The 17,355-nt window shown below is 47.1% G+C and overlaps 1 protein-coding gene across 3 annotated transcripts in view; it reads left to right on the forward strand.

Moving 5' to 3' along the window:
- The window catches only part of STAT1 (signal transducer and activator of transcription 1), a 2,295,457-nt gene that overhangs the window by 1,294,847 nt on the left and 983,255 nt on the right, over nt 1-17,355 (forward strand). The gene's annotated exons all lie outside the window — the stretch shown is intronic.

Below are 17,355 nucleotides of genomic sequence, written 5' to 3' on the forward strand. Positions count from 1 at the left end.
AATTTCCTCTAAAATAGGCACCATATTTTACTTTCAACTTCCATACAGTACTATTGTTTTAAACACAGATCTCCCAGCACGTACTACACCAAGGACAGAATATTCAGAGAATCTTGAGCGCAGCTACATGCCCCCCCCCCCCTTCCTCTGGCACTCAGCAGAGATAAGGACTCACAGCATCACTCCACACAGAAGGAGAAAGCAATCGCAGTGCAGCTGCTTAGCCTGCCCCTCCCATCAGAAAGTAGTGTCTTTCACTTCACACAGAAACAGAATACAGCAGTTTTCAGACTTAATCTCTACAAAACATTCATCCTCCGGGAATCAAAAACAGTTTCTCTATACAGGCAGATTACTGCACAACTTGAATAAGCTGATTCTGACTGCTTCCGGCCAAAACACATATAGAAACCTATCCAATATCAAACCATATATAACACTGAATCTCAGATGTAAATTAAATGTACCGTATATACTCGAGTATAAGCCGACATTTTCAGCCCAAATTTTTGGGCTGAAAGTGCTCCTCTCGGCTTATACTCGAGTCATGATCGGTGGTGGGGTCGGCGGGTGAGGGGGAGAGAGGACTGTCATATACTCACCTAGTCCCGGTGCTCCTGGCGCTCCCCCTGCCCGTCCCATGGTCTTCGGTGCCGCAGCTCTTCCCCTGTTCAGCGGTCACGTGGGACCGCTCATTAAAGTTATGAATATGGACTCCACTCCCATAGGGGTGGAGCCGCATATTCATTTCTCTAATGAGCTATAACGGTGACCGCTAACAGAGGAAGAGGCTGCGGCACCCGGAGATCAGCTGTCCGGGATAAGGAGCCAGGGACTGCGCCGGAGCAGGTAAGTATGTCATAGTTACCTGTGCGCGTTCCACACGCCGGGCGCCGCTCTGTCTTCCCGTCCTCTTGCTAGTGTGCGCGCCGCCCTCTGCCTGAACAGTAAGTGCGGAGAGATGGGACGCCGAGGAGCAGCGGGCAGCAAGAGAGGTGAGTATGTCATTTTTTTTTTTTATTGCAGCAGCAGCAGCATTATATATTGCACAGATTTATATGGAGCATCTATGCGGCAATAATGAACGGTGCAGAGCATTATATGGGGCACAGCTTTATAAGGAGCATCTATGGGGCCATAATGAACGGTGCAGAGCATTATATATGGCACAGCTTTATAAGGAGCATCTATGGGGCCATAATGAACGGTGCAGAGCATTATATGGGGCACAGCTTTATAAGGAGCATCTATGGGGCCATACTGAGCGGTGCAGAGCATTATATATGGCACAGCTTTATAAGGAGCATCTATGGGGCCATACTGAACGGTGCAGAGCATTATATATGGCACAGCTTTCTATGGAGCATCTATGGGGCCATAATGAACGGTGCAGAGCTGTTGTGAATTTGCTTTTTGCTCCCTCTAGTGGTTACTAGTTTTTTGACTCTGGTTTTTCTGTCATTCCTTTTATCCGCACCTGGGTCGTTAGTTAGGGGTGTTGCTATATAAGCTCCCTGGACCTTCAGTTCAATGCCTGGCAACGTAGTTATCAGAGCTAGTCTGCTGTGCTCTTGTCTACTGATCCTGGTTCCAGTTATATCAGCTAAGTCTGCCTTTTGCTTTTTGCTATTTGTTTTGGTTTTGTATTTTTGTCCAGCTTGTTCCAAATCTGTATCCTGACCTTTGCTGGAAGCTCTAGGGGGCTGGTGTTCTCCCCCCGGACCGTTAGATGGTTCGGGGGTTCTTGAATTTCCAGTGTGGATTTTGATAGGGTTTTTGTTGACCATATAAGTTGCCTTTCTTTATTCTGCTATCAGTAAGCGGGCCTCTCTGTGCTAAACCTGGTTCATTTCTGTGTTTGTCATTTCCTCTTACCTCACCGTCATTATTTGTGGGGGGCTTCTATCCAGCTTTGGGGTCCCCTTCTCTGGAGGCAAGAAAGGTCTTTGTTTTCCTCTACTAGGGGTAGCTAGATTCTCCGGCTGGCGCGTGTCATCTAGAATCAACGTAGGAATGATCCCCGGCTACTTCTAGTGTTGGCGTTAGGAGTAGATATATGGTCAACCCAGTTACCACTGCCCTATGAGCTGGATTTTTGTATTCTGCAGACTTCCACGTTCCTCTGAGACCCTCGCCATTGGGGTCATAACAGTTTGCCAGGCCCATATTAAATGTTTAATGCATTGCAGAAGAGGGATTATAAGAAAGAAGATTCTGAGTTTTTTTTTTTTTTTTTTTTTCTTCTTCCCCTTTACCTCAGAGTGGCTATGCTTGCTGCAGACATGAATGTCCAGACCTTGATTACAAGTGTGGACCAGCTGGCTACTCGTGTGCAGGGCATACAAGACTATGTTATCAGAAATCCTAGGTCAGAACCTAAAATACCGATTCCTGAACTGTTTTCCGGAGACAGGTTTAAGTTTAGGAATTTCGTGAATAATTGTAAATTGTTTTTGTCCCTGAGACCCTGTTCATCTGGAGATTCTGCTCAGCAAGTAAAAATTGTGATTTCGTTCTTACGGGGCGACCCTCAGGATTGGGCTTTTTCGCTGGCGCCAGGAGATCCGGCATTGGCTGATCTTGATGCGTTTTTTCTGGCGCTCGGTTTACTTTATGAGGAACCCAATCTTGAGATTCAGGCAGAAAAGGCCTTGCTGGCTATGTCTCAGGGGCAGGACGAGGCTGAAGTGTATTGCCAAAAATTTCGGAAATGGTCCGTGCTGACACATTGGAACGAGTGTGCACTGGCCGCTAATTTTAGAAATGGCCTTTCTGAAGCCATTAAGAATGTTATGGTGGGTTTTCCCATTCCCACAGGTCTGAATGATACTATGGCACTGGCTATTCAAATTGACCGGCGGTTGCGGGAGCGCAAAACCGCAAATTCCCTCATGGTGTTGTCTGAACAGACACCTAATTCGGTGCAATGTGATAGAAAAACCGCAAATTCCCTCATGGTGTTGTCTGAACAGACACCTGATTTAATGCAATGTGATAGAATCCTGACTAGTAATGAGCGGAAAATTCATAGACGCCGGAATGGCTTGTGCTACTACTGTGGTGATTCTACACATGTTATCTCAGCATGCTCTAAACGTATAGCTAAGGTTGTTAGTCCTGTCACCGTTGGTAATTTGCAACCTAAATTTATTCTGTCTGTAACTTTGATTTGCTCACTGTCATCTTATCCTGTCATGGCGTTTGTAGATTCAGGTGCTGCCCTGAGTCTCATGGATCTCTCATTTGCTAAGCGCTGTGGTTTTACTCTTGAACCATTAGAAAATCCTATTCCTCTTAGGGGTATTGATGCTACACCATTGGCAGCAAATAAACCGCAGTATTGGACACAGGTTACCATGTGCATGACTCCTGAACACCGCGAGGTGATACGTTTCCTGGTTTTACATAAAATGCATGATTTGGTTGTTTTAGGGCTGCCATGGTTACAGACCCATAATCCAGTCCTGGACTGGAAGGCTATGTCAGTCTCAAGTTGGGGCTGTCGTGGTATTCATGGGGATTCCCTGCCTGTGTCTATTGCTTCTTCTACGCCTTCGGAAGTTCCGGAGTATTTGTCTGATTATCAGGATGTCTTCAGTGAGTCTGAGTCCAGTGCACTGCCTCCTCATAGGGACTGTGACTGTGCTATAGATTTGATCCCAGGCAGTAAATTTCCTAAGGGAAGACTGTTTAATCTGTCGGTACCTGAACATACCGCTATGCGTTCATATATCAAGGAGTCTCTGGAGAAAGGACATATTCGTCCGTCTTCTTCCCCTCTTGGTGCGGGATTCTTTTTTGTGGCAAAAAAGGACGGATCTTTGAGACCTTGTATTGATTATCGGCTTTTAAATAAGATCACTGTCAAATTTCAGTATCCTTTACCGCTGTTGTCTGACTTGTTTGCCCGGATTAAGGGTGCCAAGTGGTTCACCAAGATAGACCTTCGTGGTGCGTACAACCTTGTGCGCATTAAGCAAGGTGATGAATGGAAAACCGCATTCAATACGCCCGAAGGTCATTTTGAGTACTTGGTGATGCCTTTTGGGCTCTCCAATGCGCCTTCAGTTTTTCAGTCCTTTATGCATGACATTTTCCGGAAGTATCTGGATAAATTTTTGATTGTTTATCTGGATGATATTTTGGTTTTTTCTGATAATTGGGATTCGCATGTGGAGCAGGTCAGGTTGGTCTTTAAAATTTTGCGTGAGAATTCTTTGTTTGTCAAGGGCTCAAAGTGTCTCTTTGGTGTACAGAAGGTTCCCTTTCTGGGGTTCATTTTTTCCCCTTCTGCTGTGGAGATGGACCCAGTCAAGGTCCGAGCTATTCTTGATTGGACTCAGCCCTCGTCAGTTAAGAGTCTTCAGAAGTTCTTGGGCTTCGCTAACTTCTACCGTCGTTTTATCGCTAATTTTTCTAGCATTGTGAAACCTTTGACGGATATGACCAAGAAGGGCTCCGATGTAGCTAACTGGGCTCCTGCTGCCGTGGAGGCTTTCCAGGAGTTGAAACGCCGGTTTACTTCGGCGCCTGTTTTGTGCCAGCCTGACGTCTCACTTCCCTTTCAGGTTGAGGTGGATGCTTCGGAGATTGGGGCAGGGGCCGTTTTGTCGCAGAGAGGCCCTGGTTGCTCTGTTATGAAACCTTGTGCCTTTTTCTCTAGGAAGTTTTCGCCTGCCGAGCGAAATTATGATGTGGGCAATCGGGAGTTGTTGGCCATGAAATGGGCATTTGAGGAGTGGCGTCATTGGCTCGAGGGTGCTAAGCATCGTGTGGTGGTCTTGACTGATCACAAAAATCTGATGTATCTCGAGTCTGCTAAACGCCTTAATCCGAGACAGGCCCGCTGGTCATTGTTTTTCTCCCGCTTTGATTTTGTTGTCTCGTATTTACCAGGTTCAAAGAATGTGAAGGCCGATGCTCTTTCTAGGAGCTTTGTGCCTGATGCTCCTGGAGTCGCTGATCCTGTTGGTATTCTTAAAGATGGAGTTATCTTGTCAGCTATTTCTCCGGATCTGCGACGTGTGTTGCAGAGATTTCAGGCTGATAGGCCTGAGTCTTGTCCACCTGACAGACTGTTTGTCCCGGATAAGTGGACCAGCAGAGTCATTTCCGAGGTTCATTCCTCGGTGTTGGCAGGTCACCCGGGAATTTTTGGCACCAGAGATCTGGTGGCCAGGTCCTTTTGGTGGCCTTCCTTGTCAAGGGATGTGCGGTCATTTGTGCAGTCCTGTGGGACTTGTGCTCGAGCTAAGCCTTGCTGTTCTCGTGCCAGCGGTTTGCTCTTGCCCTTGCCTGTCCCGAAGAGACCTTGGACACATATCTCCATGGATTTCATTTCTGATCTTCCGCTATCTCAGGGCATGTCCGTTATCTGGGTGATATGTGATCGCTTCTCCAAGATGGTCCATTTGGTTCCTTTGCCTAAGCTGCCTTCCTCTTCCGATCTGGTTCCTGTGTTTTTCCAGAACGTGGTTCGTTTGCACGGCATCCCTGAGAATATTGTGTCAGACAGAGGATCCCAGTTCGTTTCCAGGTTCTGGCGATCCTTTTGTAGTAGGATGGGCATTGATTTGTCGTTTTCGTCTGCTTTCCATCCTCAGACTAATGGACAGACGGAGCGAACCAATCAGACTTTGGAGGCTTATTTGAGGTGTTTTGTCTCTGCTGATCAGGACGATTGGGTGACATTCTTGCCGTTGGCTGAGTTTGCCCTTAATAATCGGGCTAGTTCCGCCACCTTGGTTTCGCCTTTTTTCTGCAACTCTGGTTTCCATCCTCGCTTTTCTTCGGGTCATGTGGAGCCTTCTGACTGTCCTGGGGTGGATTCTGTGGTGGATAGGTTGCAGCAGATCTGGAATCATGTGGTGGACAACTTGAAGTTGTCACAGGAGAAGGCTCAGCGCTTTGCCAACTGCCGCCGCGGTGTGGGTCCCCGACTACGCGTTGGGGATTTGGTATGGCTTTCTTCCCGCTTTGTTCCTATGAAGGTCTCCTCTCCCAAATTTAAACCTCGTTTTATTGGGCCTTACAAGATATTGGAAATCCTTAATCCTGTATCTTTCCGTCTGGATCTTCCTGTGTCGTTTGCTATTCACAATGTATTTCATAGGTCCTTGTTGCGGCGGTACATTGTGCCTGTAGTTCCTTCTGCTGAGCCTCCTGCTCCGGTGTTGGTTGAGGGCGAGTTGGAGTACGTGGTGGAGAAGATCTTGGATTCTCGCCTCTCCAGGCGGAGGCTTCAGTACCTGGTCAAGTGGAAGGGCTATGGTCAGGAGGATAATTCCTGGGTGGTCGCCTCTGATGTTCATGCGGCCGATTTAGTTCGTGCCTTTCATGCCGCTCATCCTGATCGCCCTGGTGGTCGTGGTGAGGGTTCGGTGACCCCTCACTAAGGGGGGGGTACTGTTGTGAATTTGCTTTTTGCTCCCTCTAGTGGTTACTAGTTTTTTGACTCTGGTTTTTCTGTCATTCCTTTTATCCGCACCTGGGTCGTTAGTTAGGGGTGTTGCTATATAAGCTCCCTGGACCTTCAGTTCAATGCCTGGCAACGTAGTTATCAGAGCTAGTCTGCTGTGCTCTTGTCTACTGATCCTGGTTCCAGTTATATCAGCTAAGTCTGCCTTTTGCTTTTTGCTATTTGTTTTGGTTTTGTATTTTTGTCCAGCTTGTTCCAAATCTATATCCTGACCTTTGCTGGAAGCTCTAGGGGGCTGGTGTTCTCCCCCCGGACCGTTAGACGGTTCGGGGGTTCTTGAATTTCCAGTGTGGATTTTGATAGGGTTTTTGTTGACCATATAAGTTGCCTTTCTTTATTCTGCTATCAGTAAGCGGGCCTCTCTGTGCTAAACCTGGTTCATTTCTGTGTTTGTCATTTCCTCTTACCTCACCGTCATTATTTGTGGGGGGCTTCTATCCAGCTTTGGGGTCCCCTTCTCTGGAGGCAAGAAAGGTCTTTGTTTTCCTCTACTAGGGGTAGCTAGATTCTCCGGCTGGCGCGTGTCATCTAGAATCAACGTAGGAATGATCCCCGGCTACTTCTAGTGTTGGCGTTAGGAGTAGATATATGGTCAACCCAGTTACCACTGCCCTATGAGCTGGATTTTTGTATTCTGCAGACTTCCACGTTCCTCTGAGACCCTCGCCATTGGGGTCATAACACAGAGCATTATATATGGCAAAGCTTTCTGTGGAGCATATATGGGGCCATAATGAACGGTGCAGAGCATTATATATGGCACAGCTTTATATGGAGCATCTATGGGGCCATAATGAATGGTGCAGAGCATTATGTATGGCACAGCTTTATAAGGAGCATCTATGGGGCCATAATGAACGGTGCAGAGCATTATATGGGGCACAGCTTTATAAGGAGCATCTATGGGGCCATAATGAACGGTGCAGAGCATTATATATGGCACAGCTTTCTATGGAGCATCTATAGGGCCATAATGAACGGTGCAGAGCATTATATATGGCACAGCTTTATGTGGAGCATCTATGGGGCCATAATGAACGGTGCAGGGCATTATATGTGGCACAGCATTATATGGAGCATCTATGGAGCCATAATGAACGGTATGGAGCATCTATTTTTATTTTTGAAATTCACCGGTAGCTGCTGCATTTTCCACCCTAGGCTTATACTCGAGTCAATAAGTTTTCCCAGTTTTTTGTGGCAAAATTAGGGGGGTCGGCTTATACTCGGATCGGCTTATACTCGAGTATATACGGTGCATTAAAAATATTCACAACTCATCCATCCTGGACCCTCAGCAACAATTAGATAAGTAATGATACTTATGTGATCATTCATTCATACGTGCTCATTCGGGGATTTTTTTTTCTTTCCTTTCACTTTTCAGTTGATTTTTACAAGAAGAAAATCCCTTATCTCAATCACTCCACCTAATTCAGCTCAAATTGAGTTGAATAATGTCTTCTGTCACATACAGAGGACCACACCTAAGGGAACCCCTCATCAATCAGGGATTTATTATTTATCCTCATCAATCAGGGATTTATTTATTTATCCCTTATACTCAATTACTCACCTCTCATCTCATTCAGGGGTTCTCATAGACATACATACAAGGTTCACACAGCCTGCCTATTTTGCACTTTGGAATTAACACAACTCTTTATAAAAAAAAACGGCAGCAGTGTCCACTGACACTCTGAGAGTACTTAAGGCCAAACAACAAAAACCATGGCCCTATACAAAATACAGCCTCATATGATGTACTGCCAATCCAAAATGACCAAAATAACAATACTGCACAGTCTATCCCAGCTCCATACTTCACACTACACAACCAGTTAGTATATTGACAAATGACAATACAGATCACAATTATCATCTTATTACTCTATTATTCAACTCTCATACGGACATCAACAGACAAAACACAAAGCTCACTGGTGAAGTAGGTTCTTTGAATCGTGTTCGCAGCCTTTATCCAGAGATATGGGGAGACCCAGAAGAGATTACAAGTGCAAAACAATTTGTAGGAATAAAATTTCTCACCTTGCTGCAGCTGTGTTTTGCATGTCCAATCTCCCAGGAAGCTCCCACTTACGGATTCCGAATAGGCTGGTTACCACGGCCCCTGTTCGGGTGCCAAAACTGTTGTAGCTGTTTGCGTTCTGACCCAATGTCAGACATGCCAGTTCACCAGTGAGGCCAAATCAGGAGGTTACGCCCTTCATTTACAAGCGCTTGGAGATAAAAGGAAATCGCACACATTCTGTGAGCAAAGTCACTTTTATCTGATATCTCAAAAAACAAGGCAAAATTTTATACCATTTACAACAAATGCATTTCAATGTAACTCATGTAGCCCCCACCGTTACCCAGGGTCATACTTTATTTACCACGCACCCAGAACATGTTATGGCTGACTATTGAAAATATACTGTACATGATAAGAAGTATAAAATCCTTGAATCTTAGACTACAAGACTACTGCATCATAAGAACAAATTCTAAACACATTCTAGCAAATAAAGGCAAAAGGCAATTAAAGGCAAAACATTAACCCTTCTATATCATGTCCTTGAGGTCGTACGTATGACCTGTATCGTTGTGACTCGCACCGGCCAATCCTCTTTACTATTTCCGGGCTCAGCCCACCCACCGCTGCCTCTGTTGCAGCTCTGATCCGGAAGGAATGGCCCATATAATTGCCCGGATCAACGCCTGTCCTTACCAAGCACATCTGGAATACTCTAATAAATTGGTACTTGGACAAGAAGGACCCGTCCTCGTGACATAGCAGTGGTCCACCCTGTCGAGGCCTGGTGGCCATGAATCCCATGAAACATCTCCAAGGACACATGACAGAATTGCTCACCTTTCCCAATAGCACCCTTTTTCCTTTTCCCTCCTGATCTGTTTTTGATCTCCTGATTCAAAATTCTAATCTCACTTTCATATCCCTGATGTCTTTGGCTAAAATGCCCCCCCCCCCCCCCGCTATCGCTCTGCCTGGTGCTACTAATTCCCCTATCCTCATCGCCCCGAAGAATGCCAGTGAGAAGGCCAGTGTAAATAGGCCCACCTCAAAATGTGACCTGCACACCCTCTCTAACTGTAATCCTAGTTTCTCCAACAGACCGACTGACACCAGCCGCCTACTATCTTTCCTACCATTTCCTTTCCGGTAACCCTTAATTGCATGTCTTACTAAAAAACTTTTTGTCAAGTCCGTTCTGTTCCTCAGTTTTAACCCGAACGCTAGCCCTGAAATTAATTGACTCATCTCTGCTGTAGACCACCTACTATCTGATCCGAGGCCTGCCTAATTCCCATCAATAAAACCCCAATTTGTTCTTCCTCAGTCAAGTCCTCCCTCCCTTGCCCTAACCATTGCTCCCACTGTTGCCATGTCCGTAAATAAGCTGCCCATGTGCTACTTGCTAAGGATGGCTTGATCAGCGGCTCGGAAGCCCTGCGTCCCAGCGTCCGGGAGGGCAGGGTAGGCCCTCTTCTTTCGCTTCGGGGCCAACGCCCGAAACCGCTCCAACTGCAAATGAGAAAGTGCGTCAGCTACAGAGTTAAATTCGCCTGGGACATGCGATGCTGTAAAATGAGCGTTAATGGACAAGCATTCCAACACCAGCTGACGCAACACTCGAATTACTGGCGGCGAAGACGCGGTGATATTATTTATGGCCATTACCTCACCCATGTTGTCACACTTAAACCGCATCTTTTTGTTTTTTAGCCGCCCCCCCCCATAGCGTTACCACAACCAGAATAGGAAAATCTCCAGTAATGTAATGTTTTTGACCAGCCCCGAGCGCACCCGTTCCCCTGACCATTCGGCCGTGCACCACTGCCCCTGACAATATGCTCCGAAACCATAACTGCCTGCTGCATCCGTGTATAAGTCAATGTCTGAATTACAATATCCTCTTCCATCATCAAGGATCCCCAATGTACTCCAGAAATCTATCCTAAACTGCCAGGTCCGCTTTATTATCCGCCGTCAGGCGCACATAATGATGTGGTGACTTTCCACCTGCCGTTGCCCCCACTAATCTCCTTGTGAAGACTATGCCCATAGGCATGACCCAGCATGCAAAGTTTAAACTCCTGTAGCGTGGCTAATGGTCATATAGTCAACGAGAGGTATGTGTCACAGAGATGGCTTGTCTCTGTGATGTAACCCAGAGTATTTTCTTTAATGCACATAAGCACTAAGGGATCGTTTAGTACACTTGGGTCCAGGATATGGGTAGCTGTGAGAGATGTGAGGGTCTGGCTACCCATATACCTCACCCCTGGGTAGGGGCATCACCATACCTCTATATGTGTTTGAGGACCAGCGGTGATGTCACGACCACGTGACTAATCATGTGATGGGTTCCTGGGTGTGGTTATAGCTATATAATGTAGGCTACTGCTTAACACAGGACTTGTATGTGGGGAGGTGGAAGCCTCCAGTGTGTGTTAAGGCTCCAAGACTGAGCCTGAAGTACTGGGCACTTGTACTTTCTTTGGCCTCAGCTAAAGGCTATTTGTTTTTCTGATTTGTTTTGTGGGTTTGTGAATTAATAAACCCTGTGAACTTTTAAAGGAACGTGCCTCCTGATTGCCACCCGCTGCACCTGAGCGAGTACAACCCCTACACTCCCTAGCAAGGACTGAACCTCTCATAGCCTCAGTTTTTTAACCCTCCTTGCCCTGCCTATTTCTGCTTTTAGGGCCGCCAATTTTTCTTCAGGAAAACGACACTCCCACCGGATTGTATAGATTACAATCCCAAGGAAGGAAATACATGACGAGGGCCCGACTGTTTTTTCGGGAGCTAATGGAATCCCATACTCTTTATTGACCGGCTGCAGACTCTTTAAAATAGTATCGTACACTTCCGATTGCAGGGGACCTACACACCAAAAATCGACTAGGTAGTGGATCAACGAACCCAGACCCGTAATGTCCTTTGGTACCCACTCCAGGAAGGTGCTAAAGGACTCGAACAGCAAACACGACAAAGAGAATCCCATCAGTAGGCATCTGTCCACAAAGTACTCTCCCTTCCAATAGCACCCGAGCAACCGCTGATTATCCAGGTGTGGCGGCAATAACTGAAAAGCTGACTCCACGTCGGTTTTGGCCATCAGCGCCTCTCTTCCACATTTTCTCACCCATTTTACTGCCTCATCAAATGATGCGTATAGTACCGAACATTACTCCGGGTCAATGCCGTCATTGACGGACTTACCACAAGGGTATGACAGGTCATGAATCATTCGGTACTTGTTTGGTTCCTTCTTTGGGACAATGCCCAGCGGAGAAACTAGCAAGCCCGATACGGGTGGGAACTTAAAAGGACCCGCCATTCGGCCCATCAGCACCCCTTTCCTCAGTTTTTCTTTTACCACGCCGTGGTGCTGATAGGCTGAACTCAGATTCTTCAACTTCTGTGGCATTTGGAACGCCAGGGAAGGGATAATAAACCTGTCTTTGAAGCCCCTGGATAACAAGTCCACTTTTTTTCTATCCGGGTACCTATGTAGGTAAGGGAACATCACGTGTAGTTTGACCCCTGACCATGGCCGTCTCCTCCCACTCTACCACTGTACTTTCTGTTCTGGCACACCTATTGGCCCCATGCGATGCTCCATTACAGGAGGAACACAGGTGCCTAAATTTAGAACCTGTTCCAAATTTACATTGTCCCTCATTGAATTGCCAGCAGAGCCCGAGTTTCTGATTCCCGCCCCGGCTCTGGAAGCTTCCCGCTGCCTGACTTCCTGCGCTGTACCGTTTGGCCGACATTACCGGCCCCCCATGAAAGGAGTTCCCATATCTGTGGTTCAGGCACATAATCTTAAGCCACAGGTCTATATCCTTTTGTTCCCATCTAATGGATGATCGAATAGCCTTACGCTGATGACATTTTTTCATCATATCGCAGCCACGCTTGCCCCCATATGACTTGTAAGCCTCCCCAATGGAGTACATGTAGCAAAACAATTGAGAGCAGTTTTCAGGTTCTTTTTCTCCTATGACACTAGCTAAGATCGTAAAGGCGTGGAACCAGTTTGAAAATGTTTGCGGGACCACTGTACTCTGTCGCTCCTCCTCCTTTTTCCCCCCTTCTTTTCCTGACTTCCAGCACTCAACCTATCTAGTGGCAACAGCGAAAAAATGTCCACATACTCATCTTTCCAGATTTTTTCCTTCACTTCTTTTTTAAGGTGGGCACCCAAGGGACCCGAGAAGCAAATATAAACCTCTCCCCATGCCTTGTCATCTAACTGACCGTTCTCCTCTTCCCCCATTGACATTGCTTCTGAGCCCCTGATAATACCTTCCCTACCCCCGTGGCACCGGGAGGAGCGTATGGGCTCGTCCAAGCTGCTAAATGTGCTGGCCCGTGTCCCTCTAGGCGATCTGTTCTGTTAAACTCCTTAGCATTGCCTTAATTTCCCTGGCAGTGGATTCTAGGGACCCTATGTTGGGGACTACGCTATCCTCCTGTGATCCCTGGCTTCCTCCTTCCCCCTTGTAGTGGGCCTACACAAGGAGACGAACAAAACATGGAATCATAATTACCAGGCCGTGCGGGAGTCATCCTCCCCCCGGCCACTGTGGTCCTGGAATCCTCCCCGCCGTCGTCGTCGTCGCTGTCCATGTCCAGGAATGGGGCCCACATTTGTCCTTGCAATAGGCGCCCGTTCTCAGCGCCCTCATTTTCTCTTGGTCCTCCATGGTTCCAATTGCTGCACTGCATAGTGGCCTCACTGTCCCTGATTCTCATTGACTGCAAGGCCGCCCCTCCGCTTTCCTGGTGGTGACTTTGGCCCTGCCACCCTAAGGGGCCCCCTAGCTGCCTGGGGTCTCTATCAACCCGGGGCCGACGCCTCCTGTTATGGCCCGGGCTCTCTTGAGGGGCTCCTTCCCCTTCGCTGCTGTGCCCTGACCAGCATTTCAAGGGACAGCCTTTCAGGGGACCTAGTCCTGGGGGCCGGTCTCCTGGCCCTTTCCTCCCCCTCAGGCATATCCCTGGACAGCCCCGGATTTTAAATGTTTTCACCAGGCATCTTGTTAGACAGCCTGGCTGTCACAAAGGACCCCGGAAACAAGATAGTGCCGCCCATGTGCCGCGGCTCTCCCGCTCGGCAGGGGGGAATTGCTCCATCCCCCTTGTACAGCGGGTACTGCTGCTGGATACCCCCCAGAGATCCCTGGCCCTGTTGCTGCGATGTGGGGGCTGCCGCGGTCTCCCTCCTGTGCCCGCCCGCCGGCTCCTGACCATGTGATTCCAGGTAATCTGGCTGCCTGGCGGAGCATGCTGCATCCGCCGGCCGGCCGCCTGCCCGCCGATACCCTCCTCCTGCCGCTGTCTGTGATGGGACCCCCGCCTTCCTCCTCTGGGACCCTGATCCCCTCTCACTCCTAGACCCCGGACCTGCTTCCATTTTTGCCGCCCGTGTGTCCTGGCCAGGATCAAAACCGCCAACCCCCTGGATACCTTCAGCTATGCTCTCCAGCCATCCCTGGGGGTGAGCGCTGGCATCCGCCTGAAGCCTAGAAATCACGTCCATTCCGGTAAGGAAATGAGGGCCTGCATGGTGTGGGAGCGTTGTGGGTGACTTGTTGTCCAGACGTCCTGGGAACAAAGAGGGTTACAGCCCCTCCCCGCATCCTTTTTATTCCCCCTGACCCCCCTTTCCCCTCTGCCTAGGTCACTTCCCCCATGTCATTTCCTTCCCCCCTTTCCTTCCTCTGTCCCCCCTGCTTTCTTTTCCAATCTCCCTATACCACCGTCACTCGCTCCCTGCTCCAGGTCATGTCCGCCTCCTTCCCACCCTCCGGGTCTCATCCAGTGGCTACTATATACAGGGTATACAGGACACTCTGTATATACAGCACACTGTGTATATACAGCGTATACAGCACAAACTGTATATACGGCACATCATATTTATTATATGCAGTATATATCATATACAGCACAGCATACTCAGTATATAGTGTATACAGCACAGCTTATTAAGTATATACAGTGTATACAGCACAGCATACTCAGTATATTCTGTGTTTACAGCACAGCATACTCAGTATATAGTGTATACAGCACAGCATACTCCGTATATACAGTGTATACAGCACAGCATACTCAGTATATACCGTATATACAGCACAGCATAGTCAGTATATACAGTACGGCTTACTCAGTGTATACAATTTGTACAGCACAGCATACTCAGTATATACCATGTATACAGCACAGCATACTCAGTATATACAGTATATACAGTACAGCTTACTCAGTACATAGTGTATACAGCACATCATGCTCAGTATATAGTGTATACAGCACAGCATACTCAGTATATACAGTGTATACTCAGTACATGTGGAAAAAAGGGGAATCCAGCTCCAAGAGATAAAGTTAAGTGATTTTAATAGTATTCATTTAAAATAGAAATAGGCTATAAGACATACAAAAAAAGATATACCGGAAGGAGAGTGCCTGTGTAAACTGAACGCGTTTCGAACATGCAAGTGCTCTTAAGGTACCGTTACACTAAACGAGTTACCAACGATCACGACTAGCGATACGACCTGGCCGTGATCGTTGGTAAGTCGTTGTGTGGTCGCTGGGGAGCTGTCACACAGACAGCTCTCTCCAGCGACCAACGATCAGGGGAACGACTTCGGCATCGTTGAAACTGTCTTCAACGATGCCGAAGTCCCCGGGTAACCAGGGTAAACATCGGGTTACTAAGTGCAGGGCCACGCTTAGTAACCCAATATTTACCCTGGTTACCATTGTAAAAGTTAAAAAAAAAAACACTACATACTCACATTCCGATGTCTGTCACGTCCCCCGCCGTCAGCTTCCCGCACTGACTGTGTCAGCACCGGCCGTAAAGCAGAGCACAGCGGTGACGTCACTGCTGTGCTCTGCTTTACGGCCGGCGCTGACAGTCAGGGCAGGGAAGCTGACGGCGGGGGACGTGACAGACATCGGAATGTGAGTATGTACTGTTTTTTTTAACTTTTACAATGGTAACCAGGGTAAATATCGGATTACTAAGCGCGGCCCTGCACACGTCACACACGCCGATCCAGCGATGACAGCGGGTGATCAGCGACCAAAAAAAGGTCCTGATCATTCCCTACGACCAACGATCTCCCAGCAGGGGCCTGATCGTTGGTCGCTGTCACACATAACGAGATCGTTAAGCGGGATCGTTGCTACGTCACCAAAAGTGTGACGTTGCAACGATATCGTTAACAAAATCGTTATGTGTGAAGGTACCTTTAGTCTCAGTTAGCTCTGGCCAGGCATAGCATCAATTTATACAAAGACATAACAGGTGTGAAAAGAAAAAAACAAACAAACCACAGACCACCACCTTGAACAAATATATAAAACAATGAATTAAAGGGAACCTGTCACACACCCCCCCCCAGGTGTTTGTAACTAAAAGAGCCACCTTGTGCAGCACTAATGCTGCATTCTGACAAGGTGGCTCTTTTAGTTACTGTTCGTTGCACTGCAGAAATAATCGCTTTTGAATTCTGTCCCTCATACCTTCAAATCGTCCAGGGAGGCAGGTCTTTCCTCCCTCATCCAGACACAACACAGCCGTCACTCTGCAAGAAGGTCGCCGCCTCCTCGGCATTATTCAGTTGTCCAGGCGCCTGCACGGCCATATTCTGCCTTGGGCATGCGCAGTTCGCGCTGCCCGACAACTGACATCACTTGATGTCTTGTTTACTGCGCCTGCATGCACGCGTGGGATCTCGGGCCGCTACATCACTATCACTACAACTGTGCTTTGCTCTTAGGATATGTGCAAACGTAGATAGAACCTCTGCGGATTTTTCCGCACCTGTTTTGAGAAATCCGCATGTTTGAGAAAGCACTGCGTTTTACCTGCGGATTTACTGTGGATTTACCACGGATTTTATGCGGTTTTTGTGCGGATTCCACTTGCGGTTTTACACCTGCAGATTCCTATAATGGAGCAGGTGTAAACCGCTGTGGAATCCGCACAAAGAATGAACATGCTGCGGAATAACGCAGCGTTTCCACGCGTTTTTTTCCGCAGCATGTGCACTGTGGATTTTGCTTTCCATAGGTTTACATGGTACTGTAAACTCGTGGAAAACAGCTGCGGATCCTCAGCAAAATCCTCAGCGTGTGCACATACCCTGAATGTTTCACCTAGTGGAATTGATTTAATGGTATGAAAGGTTGGAAACTGCCGTGCATGCAGTATGATGTTCCCTGCAGTTGATTTGGGATGTGTGCAGCTGGTGATGGCTTGGTGTGGAGTTCCTGATAAACAAAGATCAAGAAAATTTATTGACTTTTTATTTAAAAAATATGTAAATTTTCAATTGAATGGATTATTATTGATGTAATCGAAAAATGTAGAAATTTTAGAAACATCATCATTCCAAACAAGCAATAAGTCATCAATATATATATAGAATACCATTGTATGGACTCAAAAAATGGATTATCAGTATCAAAAATGTATAAATCTTCCCACCAAGCCATCACCAAATTAGCCACCGATGGTGAGAATTTAGCACCCATGGAAACTCCACTGTTTTGATGAAAAAACCTTTTATCAAATAAAAAAAAATTATGAGTTACTAAAAAGGACAAAACCATAACGATATGATTTTTTAACTCATCAGTATAAGTACTGTATCTATTGAGGTGGAATTGCACTGCAGTGATAGCTATTTTATTTGGGATACACGTATATAACGAAATGACATCACATGTTAACCAAGTCCAACAAGGATTCCAATCAACATTTTGAAACATAGCAAGAATGTCTCTTGAGTACTTCAGATAGCCTGGTAACCTCTGT

This window comes from Ranitomeya variabilis, chromosome 7 (genome assembly GCF_051348905.1).
Source record: "Ranitomeya variabilis isolate aRanVar5 chromosome 7, aRanVar5.hap1, whole genome shotgun sequence".
Taxonomy (NCBI): Eukaryota; Metazoa; Chordata; class Amphibia; order Anura; family Dendrobatidae; genus Ranitomeya; species Ranitomeya variabilis.